The 13,100-nt window shown below is 33.1% G+C and overlaps 1 protein-coding gene across 1 annotated transcript in view; it reads right to left on the bottom strand.

Moving 5' to 3' along the window:
- Positions 1-13,100, bottom strand: part of LOC106874748 (intersectin-1-like) — a 195,361-nt gene that overhangs the window by 49,033 nt on the left and 133,228 nt on the right. The window lies entirely within an intron of this gene.

Below are 13,100 nucleotides of genomic sequence, written 5' to 3'. Positions count from 1 at the left end.
ATACACACACTTGTGTGTGTGTATATATATATATATATATATATATATATACACACACACACATACAGTAGTAATTTAGAAGACAGATAAATCAGTGATTTGGTAGGACAGTTGCACTAGCGTTTGGTAGACAAGTAAGTTATTAAGTAAACAAATGAACCAGAAGGCATGTGGCTTAGTGATTAGTGTATTCAGCTCACAATGATAAGGTCGTGGGTTCACTTCCTGCCAGGGCACTGTGTCCTCGAGCAAGATACTTTATTTCACATTGCTCCAGTCCATTTGGTTGGTAAAAATGAGTTGTACCAGTAATTCAAAGGGGCCAGCCTTGTCACATTCTGTGTCATGTTGAACTTCCTTTCTAACTTTGTTAAGGGTATGCATGTCTGTGGAGTGTGCAGCTACTGGTATGTTAATTCCACAAGCAGCCTGTTCAGCTGATTGAATCAAATGGAACTCTCATCGACATAACTGATGAAGAGCCAGGCCATTTCAACCAATAAATTAGGAAAACAGATGATAGACATTTATGGTAGTGATAGAGGTGTTGTTGAGTGGTGGGGGAGAAGGGAAAGATTCTTCATTGGCAGCTCAATGTATTTAAATCAGTTTATCTAAGAAGTCATTTCAATTAATACTCAGTAACATTGTATCTGGACATCTGTAGACTGAACACAGAATATAATGTGTGGTAGCAGCTCAAAATCCCAGCTCTTGGAATTATAGTGGATATATACAAAGTGTTAGCTGAATGGTATTGATTATAGATGATGGATAATAATTAAAGTGCTTTTAATTAATTAAGACTGCTTCAGTAAGGTTTCATTCATTCGACAATTGATTTGTTAAATTTTCTCAAAATATGATGTGTGTTTGTATGTGTATGCACACACACACACACACACACACACACACACACACACAGGGTGCTGAGAACTTCTTGGCTTTAAGGGTATTGCAAAAAATCCTGGTTGGAGGCCCAAACTTCTGAGTTCTTTCGCAGGGCTTAGAAAAACTGAAGAACTACTACTGCAATAAGAGTGTGAATCTGGGAGGAGAATATGCTGAATAAAATCATCATTAACTGATTCCCCAGCATTTTCTTTTACCCAAATCCAGGGTATACACACTCTCATATATATATATATGAAAAAAAGAACTTGATATTGTGCCATCCTGGGGTACCTCTAAATATACGTGTGTGTGTGTGTGTGTGTGTGTGTGTGTGTCACTCTCTCTCTCTCTAGTTACCCAGGATGATACAATATCAAGTTATTTTCAGCTGGAACTCTACCATTAGGCTATCCTCAAATGAAAAATGAAGGAGACTCACAGAAGCTTTACCACATGTTTACCACATGTTGAGCATTTGAGAATGAAAATAGTAATGAGAATTTTCACCATAATAGAAACGTGTCAAGATTTCTCTACAATCATTAAATTTAATTTCAATCTTTTTCTTTGTTTTTAAAAGCATTCTAACGGGTAAAGGAACTTTCAAATGGCTTTTGACGAATATCATCTTCTTTTGTTACAAAATTCAATTTAACTAACAAAATCTCATTAACAACTTAATTAGTACCTTAACTACAAGGGGGTGGTAGTAGCCATGTGACTTCTCTGGTTATATAGAAATTCACAATACATTTCCTCACACAGCTATACTAACATAGTAAAACTGATAAAGTGGTCATGGTTGTTGTCGCTGTTGTTGATGTTGTTCAGCTCTAGATTGTTGCAGATCAAGTAAACTTATGACCAAAGGTGATCCAATCATGAAACTATCCCCTCTTTTTTTATAAATATCAAAGACAACATTGAACCCTTATAAAAAAAAGTACATTCATTTTCTCAGAGGGGCAAAGGTCACAACAATTATAATCTTGTTTTTAACATTTGACATGTTTTGCAAACAATTTGCACATGCAAGTGCTACCAGTCAAAAGCTCCACAAGGGGCTACACGCAGAGGGGACAAACAAGGACAGACAAACAGATAAAGTCGATTATATCAACCCCAGTGTGTAACTGGTACTTATTTAATCGCCCCGAAAGGATGAAAGGTAAAGTCGACCTCGGCGGAATTTGAACTCAGAACATAACAGCAGACAAAATACTGCTAAGCATTTTGCCTGGCGTGCTAACGTTTCTGCCAGCTCGCCGCCTAGGAAGCCAGCAAGTGTATGGGGTCATCAGGAGAGAATGTGCACCGTTTTGTGGCCTACCTCTCGATGGCATCAATGTGCACTGGCCACCCCACTCACTGATATGAGGCCCCGCTTGCTAGATCAATGGGTTATCAAATAAAGCTCAGTATTCTTCTAGCCATTGCTCATTGTCTCTTTTTAACCAAATCCAGTGGCTAGCCTTTTCCACTGTAGTTTGGACATCAGTCATGGTGGTATTTAATTTATAATAAGTTAGGCCTAATGATAACAACAGTTGCCTCACACTTTGTCCAACAAATCCTCTACATCTGACTTTGAATAGAAAATGCTCTGCTTTCCCGCCTGTGTCTTCACATTCCTTGAGGAGGTTTACACTTGGCAAATTGTAATGTATTCCAAACATTGTTATGTTTTAAAAACCGGCACCAAAAGATCTTTCCAGGTTCCAGAAAGAATGTAGATGTTGACAGAATCATCCTTCGAATACTGAGTTATCTGGTGTAAATAGGTTTGCATAATAAATAAGAGATTTAAAAAGATATTAATTATTAATTCAAAAGATAATAATTATTGATACTTTCTGCTTGTGTAGGTGTGGTTGTGTGGTAAGAAGTTTGCTTCCTAAACACATAGTTCTGAGTTCAGTCCTATTGTGTGGCACCTTGGGCAAGTGTCTGCTACTATGGCCTTAGGCCAACCAAAATCTTGCGAGTGGATTTGGTAGACGGTCACTGAAAGAAGCCTATTGTATATATATATATATATATATATATATATATATATACCATGGACTCTCCTGTCATTAGACGATGTATGAGGGTTCGGCAATTTCTTGCCAAACAACCACACAGAGGATTCGTTAATAGTGGTCAAATGTTTGTGTACACATAAACTCAATCTCTCCATCAAATCAACACTGCTTGCACAGGTGCACCATGTGCTACATGTCAGATGATGAAATGATGTGTGTGTGCGTGTTTGTGTGGGTGTCTTTGTATTTGTCTTTGCTCCCACCCCACTGCTTGACCCCACAGGGGCTGGTGTGTTTGTAAGGGGGTGGGGTACTACTAGATATATATATATATATATATATATATCTTAGTTTCAGTTTTTTCCTTTTTTCCTTTCTTCTCCTCTTTAGTCTCAATTCCTATATGTTCCTCTTTCTCCTGCTTCTGTCCATGGCCACAGTCTGATTATTTTACAGCACAACTGCTCTCTCTCAGTTCACAAACGCTCAAACTTTCATGCCGGTTAGCATTACATGTCTCAACTCATCTTCTCTAGTCTCCACAGATCTACCTCATATACTGTTCATGTCTCACTCCTCCTACGCAGCAAGCATTACATTTCAAAAAAATGTTATATAAAACCTGATTTTCATGTAAAGACAGAAATGATTTGTTGCTAACAGAGGCGATTGCTTTTTCAGCATCTTCTTTGCATTCAAAAAAAGAAATTCTTTGTTGTTCACAACAAAGAATTCCTCTCTTTACAAGGAAAAAAGATTATGTAAACTGTATAAAGTAATATAAGAAATATAAAATATGTCTAAGAGGCAATTATTTCCCCCACATTTTCCTAAGTTCTGACAATTTTATTTTCATCTTCTAGCCACCCATCACTGCTAATTACATCACCTAGGTAACAGGTACTATTAACTACATTTAATAAACCACTTGAGCAGTCTCTAGACTTCGTTTTATGGATGCTCTAACAGCTAATTACTTTTGTATATCTAATTAATTTAAAATGTTGTTACTTAATGTTTTATAGATCCTACAGCATTCCTTTGTACACTGATTATTTGCGCTTAGGTCAAGAGGGTGGCGAATTTAAATTTGGCTAAACATGAATAAGTATTTCAATCTTGGTTTCACAGTTTGAATTCAGTCTAGTTAGTTCTCAATAAATTTTGGACTAGTTAAGACTCACGCCATCAGAATTCAAGCAGGCACAGTTTTGTGGTTAAGAAGCTTGTTTCGAAATCAGATGTTTACTGGTTCAGTACCCTGGGTAAGTGTCTTCTACAATAGCCCCGAAGGTTTCAATGTAGGTCACGTTAAATCAAGAAGTTTGTATAAGAAATATGAGAAAGGACTTTGGTAGGTTCATATACTAAAAGAGTTAAACATGTGAATTTGTCTAAAATAATGAGTAAAGTAAAGAAAAGAATTCCTTAAACTTAGTGACAATGGCAAGTTCTATAACTATATTTTTTAAATGGGAAAATATTTATTCACTGCATAAATTATGTGATTTAAAAACAGCAACAAAAAAAAAATCAATGGCGATTGATATGTTAACAAAAAATAGGCTTTTATACAAAAAAAAAAAAAAATCTATCATTTTTCTATAATAAATGCTGTTGCATTAAATTTTAAAAATATTTATTTTATACATCAACAGCTATTGATTTTGGTTTCTAAACCACAGATAGTTTCAGCAGTAAATAAATATTTTCTTTTCTTTCAGGTTTTTCTCTTTTATGAGAATTTCTTACCAAAATGTCCGTAACTCATTTTAATTTGTGAACGTGATACAGATTTATTCCAAATAAAGAATCTTAAAGAAAAAACATCTTATAATAGCAGAGATTTATTGGTCTAACTTAATATCACCATCTAAATTTTGATTTATCTTTATATTTAACCTACGTTCTTTGATCTGTAATTTATATCACACTCTTTAGAATCTGTTTATTTTACAATTCATTTTAATACTCTTTTACTTGTTTCAGTCATTTGACTGCGGCCATGCTGGAGCACCACCTTTAGTCGAGCAAATCAACCCCAGGACTTATTCTTTGTAAGCCTAGTACTTATTCTATTGGTCTCTTTTGCCGAACCGCTAAGTTACGGGGATGTAAACACACCAGCATCGGTTGTCAAGCGATGTTGGGGGAGGGACAAACACAGACACACAAACATATACACACACACACATATATATATATATATATATATATATATATATACACACACACATATATACGACGGGCTTCTTTCAGTTTCCATCTACCAAATCCACTCACAAGGGTCTGGTCGGTACAGCCTGCTTATGAAATTAACATGCAAGTGGCTGAGCACTCCACAGACATGTGTACCCTTCATATAGTATTTAAAGTGATTCAGCGTGACACAGAATGTGACAAGGTTAGCTCTTTGAACAACAGGAATAACTCATTTTGCCAGTTAAGTGGATTGGAGCAATGTGAAATAAAGTGTCTTGCTCAAGGACACAATACACCACAAGGTATTGAACACACAATTTTACAATCATGAGCCAAGTACTCTAACCACTAAGCCATGTGCACATGCACACACACATATATATATATATATATATATATATATGCATACATATAAAAAGTTTCTTTCAGTTTCCATCTATACACAAGGCTTTGATTGGCCCAGGGCTGCAGTAGAAGACACTTGCCAGAGCTGCCATTCAGAACTGTACCTGAAATTATGTGATTAGGAAGGGAAATCCTTAACCACACAGCCATGAATGTGTCTACATATATTCACATACACACAGCGATTTTTACCTTTATAAACATAGTCTTAATTTCCATTGTCTTTGTAAATCCAAATGAAATACAACAGAAAAAAAAAGCATCATTTCATTTATTTCATAAAATCATATATGTTTATTCTTTTGATTGGTTATGTTTCTGGTTGGAAAGAACAAATAAACAACAATGAAATCACTAACAAAATACCTTTGCTCTTTTTACTCAGATATGTCCTCAGGGGAAAACACAGAAAGAGAGGAAAACATGCAAGAGCAAAAAGACATAACTATGCAAAATAAGATTATGTTTGTTTTCTCCAGAGTACAAAGGAGTTTGCATACAACATCCCCATTCTCTTCCACCACCTCCTCTGCAATGGCCATCAGTATTTCATGATAGACAAATTATTTTTTATGCATTGCACAAAATGGTTTTTACCAATCCGGAACATCACTAGACTCCTTAAACTTCAGTTTTATCTTGTGCTTTTTTAGTTTTTCATTCTTTGAAAGCATTGACTTGTTAAGGATTTGAGAACCATGAGAATTAATAAAATGGAAAAAGTATGAGTGTATGCATATATATATATATATATATATATTACACACACACACACACACATACATAGACACACAAATATGTATATATAAATGTATATATGTTTACACACAAATATATGCATATTTAATATACATGTGTGAATACACACCTATTTACATCTATATATGTGCATGTCTACATATATATATATATATATATGTATATATATATATATATGATGGCTGTCTACTCATGACTTATGTGTGTGTCCATGTTAATAACTCATCATTGTTTAACATCCATTTTTCTATGCTTGCATGGGTCAGATGGGATTTGTTGAGATAGATTGTCTACAGCTGGGATGCCCTTCCTGTCACAAACCCTCACCTGTTTCCAAGCAAGATAATAGTTGCCTCATAACCAGACAAAATTTTCAAAGACTCTCTTCACTGATGAAATAAGACATAGTGCCTTCATATTTTAGGAACAGAGAACAGTAGATTATATGGAGCCCGAAGAATTATAGTCAAAAGTCAAATGTCTTGAGGCAGAGCAGCTGTAAACTTGGTACCAACATCAGGTGGTGGACTTAGTTTGTTGATGTTTAGTATTATCATTAATAATAGTGCAAAAGGGAGGGTAGACTATGAAAAGAGAAGAGAAACAGAGGGATAGGAGGAAGAAGAGAAACAGAGAGAAATAGAGAGAGGAAGAGAGAGATAGAGAGAGGAAGAGAGAGAAGAGTCCAGAAGGAGAAATCAGGATAAAGCGAGCAGGATAAGAAGAAAGAATGGTGGACTTTCAGTAAACATAGCTTAGATAGAATGAAGGCTTAAAAAAAAAAAAAGAATGAAACAATTCTAGCATGTGGAACAGAATGAGACAATTGGACATGGCTGCTTGGACACTGGTAACTTGGCATGGCTGATTTGATACTGGACCAGTTTTGGTGACAATACTTTTTGGCACTGGAGGCAAATACATACAAATATGCATGAAGACAGATGGAGAGAGAGATGACAATTTATTAATTGAAACCAATCAACATAAACGCTCTCACAAACCATCACATACATAAAGTGAAGCAGAAAATTCAACAAAGTTTAGTAGTTGAGTAATTTAATTGTTGTGATTAATAAATTAGTTGTCAACCAGAATAAAAACATCATCTTCACAGTGCCAAGAGGTCCTGAGGACAAAAATGTCTGATATCAAAAACGTCAGCATCAAGTATACCAGTGTCAAATAGCTGGAGCCAAAACAGCCATGCCAAAATATCACATACCCAAATGAGAACGCCTTCATAAAACACTGCTTTTATGATGTGAAATAAATTATGAAATTTATCATTATCACTGTTGTTGACGCCATGTTCTAAATGCAGTAACTTATGAAGAAAACAGTTTCCACAATGTAACAGCTTATTTATAACAAGCGGTTGATAAGCTACTGTAACAAGAAAACACTGATTGTCTTCCATCAGAACCCGTTTTTCAGTTGAAATGTCCATTGGCATTATTATTGTTCCTGAATTCATGAAATACATTTTTGTAAAAGAATAGAATGAAGAGAAATGAGGAAAAATTAGGCAAAAGGAAAATTCAGTTTGCTGGAATAAATATGAAACTTCACAACATGAACATACACACATATCAAAAAAATAAAAAGACTGTATTCTCCTATAAAATATTTTATTAAGGATTCAGCTACAGCGGATTTATGTCCCTTTGCTATTGCCTTCTTTGAAGAAAGAAAACAAAACAAAACAAAACAAAACAAAAAAGAAAACATCTAAGCAAGAAAGACAGTCAAGAAACTTAGTGATTTCTATGGAAAAAGTGAAATGGGGAAGAAACATACTTCATATATATATAATATATATGTATTCATTTGAAGTCGACAGTTCACTCCATTGCTGCGCATTTGTTCAGATATCACAGAATACAATCTCACAATCCTTTACAGAAAGCAGGATACAAAGTGTATTCTATGGCACCAACTTGTTCATTCTCGTCTTTGTCACCTTCACAAACTCATACAAACTACAGTAAATCCAGAGCAGCTTTGGAGTGAATAATCAGCTATGAATGAATAAATAAACTCTACAACATACATTGACTATATTTCTTCATTTTCTTCTTTCTTTTGTTTTATCCCCAAACATGTATTCATTTATATACACACACACACACATACACAGATACATTCATACATACTTATACACAACTGAAAACAGTTTTTAACAAGATTAGACATAAGCATATGTGATTTGCTTATATTTTTTTCTTTTTTTTTTATTAAACAACTGAAATGCAAATACATTCAGTTATCTTAAATTTGAGTAGTTACTTCTTTGTACAATCTACACATAGCAACTATTACTACTATAACATATATATATATATATATATATATATACACACGCATGCACACACACACACACACACACACGCATACATATACATACATACATAGCTTTACAGACTTTTGATATATTTATTCAACAAAATAATAATAATAATAATAATAATAATAATACAACAGACAGTGTCTGAAATCGTAACTATTGCATACTAATTAGGTATGAATGCTATCATAATAACAACATGTTGCATTAACTAGGATACTATTTTCATCACTCCAAAAATATGATGAAAATGAGTGCAGAATTACAGAATGCAACCAGAAATGGCTACAGGAATAATACGCAAAATAATTTTCAGAAGTAGCCAAAATACATTATACTAAAAAACCTGAAAAACCATTCTTTTTACGAATTCTTATATATAATGTATATTATATATATATTTTTAAAATTATAATTATATATATCATTAAAAAAAACAAACATATGTATATTACAAAATTACGAAGACATATAGTCTACACACATAAATTTCATAATATTACATTCAAATAATGTGTGGATTTTCTAATTAAAAAAAAAAACCGTCTGGTATGTACTGGATTTTGATGGCGCATACATTTTCTACATGTTAAAGATCGAGAAATTTTTTATTTTGATCAAAACACTATATACATATATAATCACACATAAATATATACATACACAGACACACACACACATGTATATAGATACATATATTATTTTGGGGGGTTGACAGGTTTATAGGAATATGGTCAGGCCATCTAGAATAAAGGACACAGAGTTAGTTGACTGAGTGTCAATGAGTATAATCCATCATAGTGAGTCTCAAAATGCATATTCCATTTCAGACAAGGGCTAGTCAAGAACTGGAATTGGTAACATGGTACAGCTAGTTATATTGGACCACACACCAATTCCAGCTACTGACAAGTCTTTGGGCAAAACAAAATATATTTTATTGGACTCACAGTTATATACATACATATATATACATACATATATATACATATATATATATATATATATATATATATATATATATATATATATATATATATATATATATATATACAGATAAGCTGAGAAATCCTCTCTGAGTAACTCAGATTAACAATAATGGTAAATCATCAATTTTAAATGAATATACTCTACTTCCTGTACTGAGTATTTTTACTACTGTATTTCATTAACACACACACACACACACACACAGAGATTAGGATAAAAGTAACTAATTTTATTCATATATGCAAGCATATGTAAGATTGAATACTAATCTTAACAGTTATTACAATTATTATACTATTCTTTTAAATGTTTTTTCCTAAATATTTGAACCTTCATCTATTCCTGTTTCCCCCTCTAATTCTTCTTGTAAACTACTTAAAGATATGTTCTGTTCAATGTAATTATGATCAACATCACTCATAGCATTGTCTGTTCGTTTATTCTGCTAAAATAATAAGTAGCCAGGATGTAGGATTCATATAAAGTGTCATATCTTGAAAGAACTTTTTTTCACAACATACTTGATGAGTTGAAACAAATTATACTGTTATCTTGAGAGGGTCATTACACCAATATTAAACACATGCACTGGTTCAATTTCACTTCTTTATTACTATTTGTCAGTCGGTTAGATATCTAACCAACTAACTAATTGATTGTTTGATTAATAATTTGGCTAATCAATCAATCAGCGGTGTTTGTCAAAGTCCTTTCATTGTCATTTGTGACCTCTCTGCTACGGGTTAGCTTCAGGTCTGTCTATTAGTTTTAGGTTCAATACTGAACCTACAAAATGACTCGAGCAAAGACAATTAATTGATTGGTTAACTGAATGACTAATCAAACAATTGATTAGTTAATTGGTTAAGTAACTAACCATTTGATAAATAATAAAGTGAAACAGAACCAGTGTGTGTTTATTATTGGCATAATGACCCTCCCAAAATACAAAATAATTATTTTTAGTCAGCTTTTTCATATTCTCTGTATTGAATATGCTCACAACTACTTAACTATTGTTTCTTTTATGCAGATGGTGTCTCTGAATTTATATATTCTCTAAACAATTCTATTTTCCTATGGCAACTAACATATAACTGTCGAGTACATTTACACAGTAACACATTAATTCTTACATCACATCTTTAGCAAGTATTGTAAAGACTATATAATACTGGTGGGATCAGAATACCACCAAAGCATGTTCAGAGTTATCTCCCATACTTGAATGGAAAAATTGTAACAGTCATCACTAAGTCTTTTTTTGACTCACCGTGTGTGTGTGTGTTGTACTGAAGGAAAAAAGTTAGCTTTACATACACCAAGCATTATATATATTATCACAAACTTACGTCTTAAATGAACTAAGCATACATTATTATCATCATTATTATTATTATAGTATTATTATTGTTTATCCCTAAGTGAACCCTGACCGAGCAGACCTATGATCAAAAGGATATTCCTACCATGACCACTACCACCTCCATTTTTCTCTCAGTCCACTGAGTATTTCAGGACCTCATCATCCAAAGTGTCCTTCACTTTTCAAGATGGTTGGAGTAATACAAGAGAGTTATTCACCTTCTATTTCCAGCAAGTAAAACAACAAAACAACCTTTTAAAACAGCAGTTCTCAACTGGGGCCCATACGACCTTTAACAACCCATATAAAATTTTGTCATCAAAATTATATTTCCGGATGGTCATCTTTCTTTTTTCCTTTTTGCCAAATAAACACACACACACACTATATATTCATTCGTCATTTCAGACTTATTATTTTTATTTTATGTCCTTTGTCTGGAAATATTCCATCACACATTCTGTGACCTCTTTAGCAGCTCTCCATCCCATGTGTCTCTTGTGCAATAAATTGGTTATATTTCTACAATACACAAAATATTTTTTTTGTTTTATACATGTTCCTAAATATTTAATTTTAAAAATATAATAGCATTTTTTTAACATCAAATAGCTATGGAGGCACACCCAAGTAAAACAAGAATCAAGGGGGAACCATAGGTAAAAATGGTTGAGAACCACTGCTTTAAAAAGTGCGCCTTTGTTTTGTGTACATCTGATCTTGTGTTTGTGTGTGTGTGTGTGTACACAGATATGAGTACAAATAGCATCTATTGAAGATCTACTCTGAATTATACTCCTAGGAAGTAAGCTAAGTCCAACAGAGTGTGGTCAGAGGTTAGGAGTGAAATCCTCCAATATCAACACCCCAATAGACACATCAATTCTTCCCTCCAATTCATCAGCTCCTTTCCCTCTCCACATCATAAAGGAAGGAAGGCTTCTGGAAATACACAGTAGTATCACTATCGTTAGTAGTAGTAGTAGTAGTAGTAGTAGTAGTATAGTAATCGTGTAAATCTTGGTGAGTCAGTTACCACCATGTCATGATTAACTACAAGTTAGACTAGGATTCCAATAGTCATAGACAAACATTGGAATTCCGCTTATGAGTGTCAAATATAAAGCTGATATTCTATGCTGATACGTCAAATATAAGGAGGTTTACACAGACACAGAAAGGTTTTGATGCCAACCTTAAAGAAATTTGGGAATGACAGCCAATGCAGGAATCTGACGGGAAAGTCTCATTTGTTTTTATTTTTTGCTTTTGTGCATGTGTATCAAGTGTTAAATGCTATATACACATATATTACATAAACATATTAAACACATTCACACACGCATCTACATTCAGACACACACACTTAAAAATACACAAACATGTACACATACAGAGAGATACGCATTAATGTATACATGTGAAGTGAGAAAACAAACACGCACAAATAGACATTAACATCTAATTATATATATATACAAATGTATAAATTACATTCATGTATGTTTTATATATATATATATATATATATATATATATATATCACACACAGAGTGAGAGAGAGATTTAACAGCAAGAAAGAAAGGTATACTACATCAACTAACTGCCTAAATGCAAGTTTGTGGTTGTGAGTTTTCAACAATAGCTTAATCTCAAAATTTAGGTGTAAGGTTGGTAATTAATTAACCACCAAAAACATACAATGCACAAGAGTATTTCCTTCGTTTTAAATATATATATATACATACATATATATATACATATATATATATATATATATATATATATATTTCATTTATATACAGCTCCTTAAATGCGCCTATGCAAACATTTACATTTGCCAACAGTGGTATTCTGACACACGTCACACAAATGTATATGTATAATCTGTATGTGTATTTGCGTATATACATACATACACACACATATATGTATACATATGCACACATATACAAGCAAAACACTTGCAATACATGAATTTCATTGAAAGCCTATAATACTAATAAGGTTTTTTTAAGAGAAGCATTTACAATCAACACATTTCATTATAGATCTTTTAAAAGACTTGTAAAAGTGGTTAACATTATATATATATTTTTTTTTTTTTCCATGA

This window comes from Octopus bimaculoides, chromosome 18 (genome assembly GCF_001194135.2).
Source record: "Octopus bimaculoides isolate UCB-OBI-ISO-001 chromosome 18, ASM119413v2, whole genome shotgun sequence".
Classification (NCBI taxonomy): Eukaryota; Metazoa; Mollusca; class Cephalopoda; order Octopoda; family Octopodidae; genus Octopus; species Octopus bimaculoides.
The sequence above is the reverse complement of the archived record's forward strand: the minus strand, read 5'-3'. Positions and strand labels throughout refer to the sequence as shown.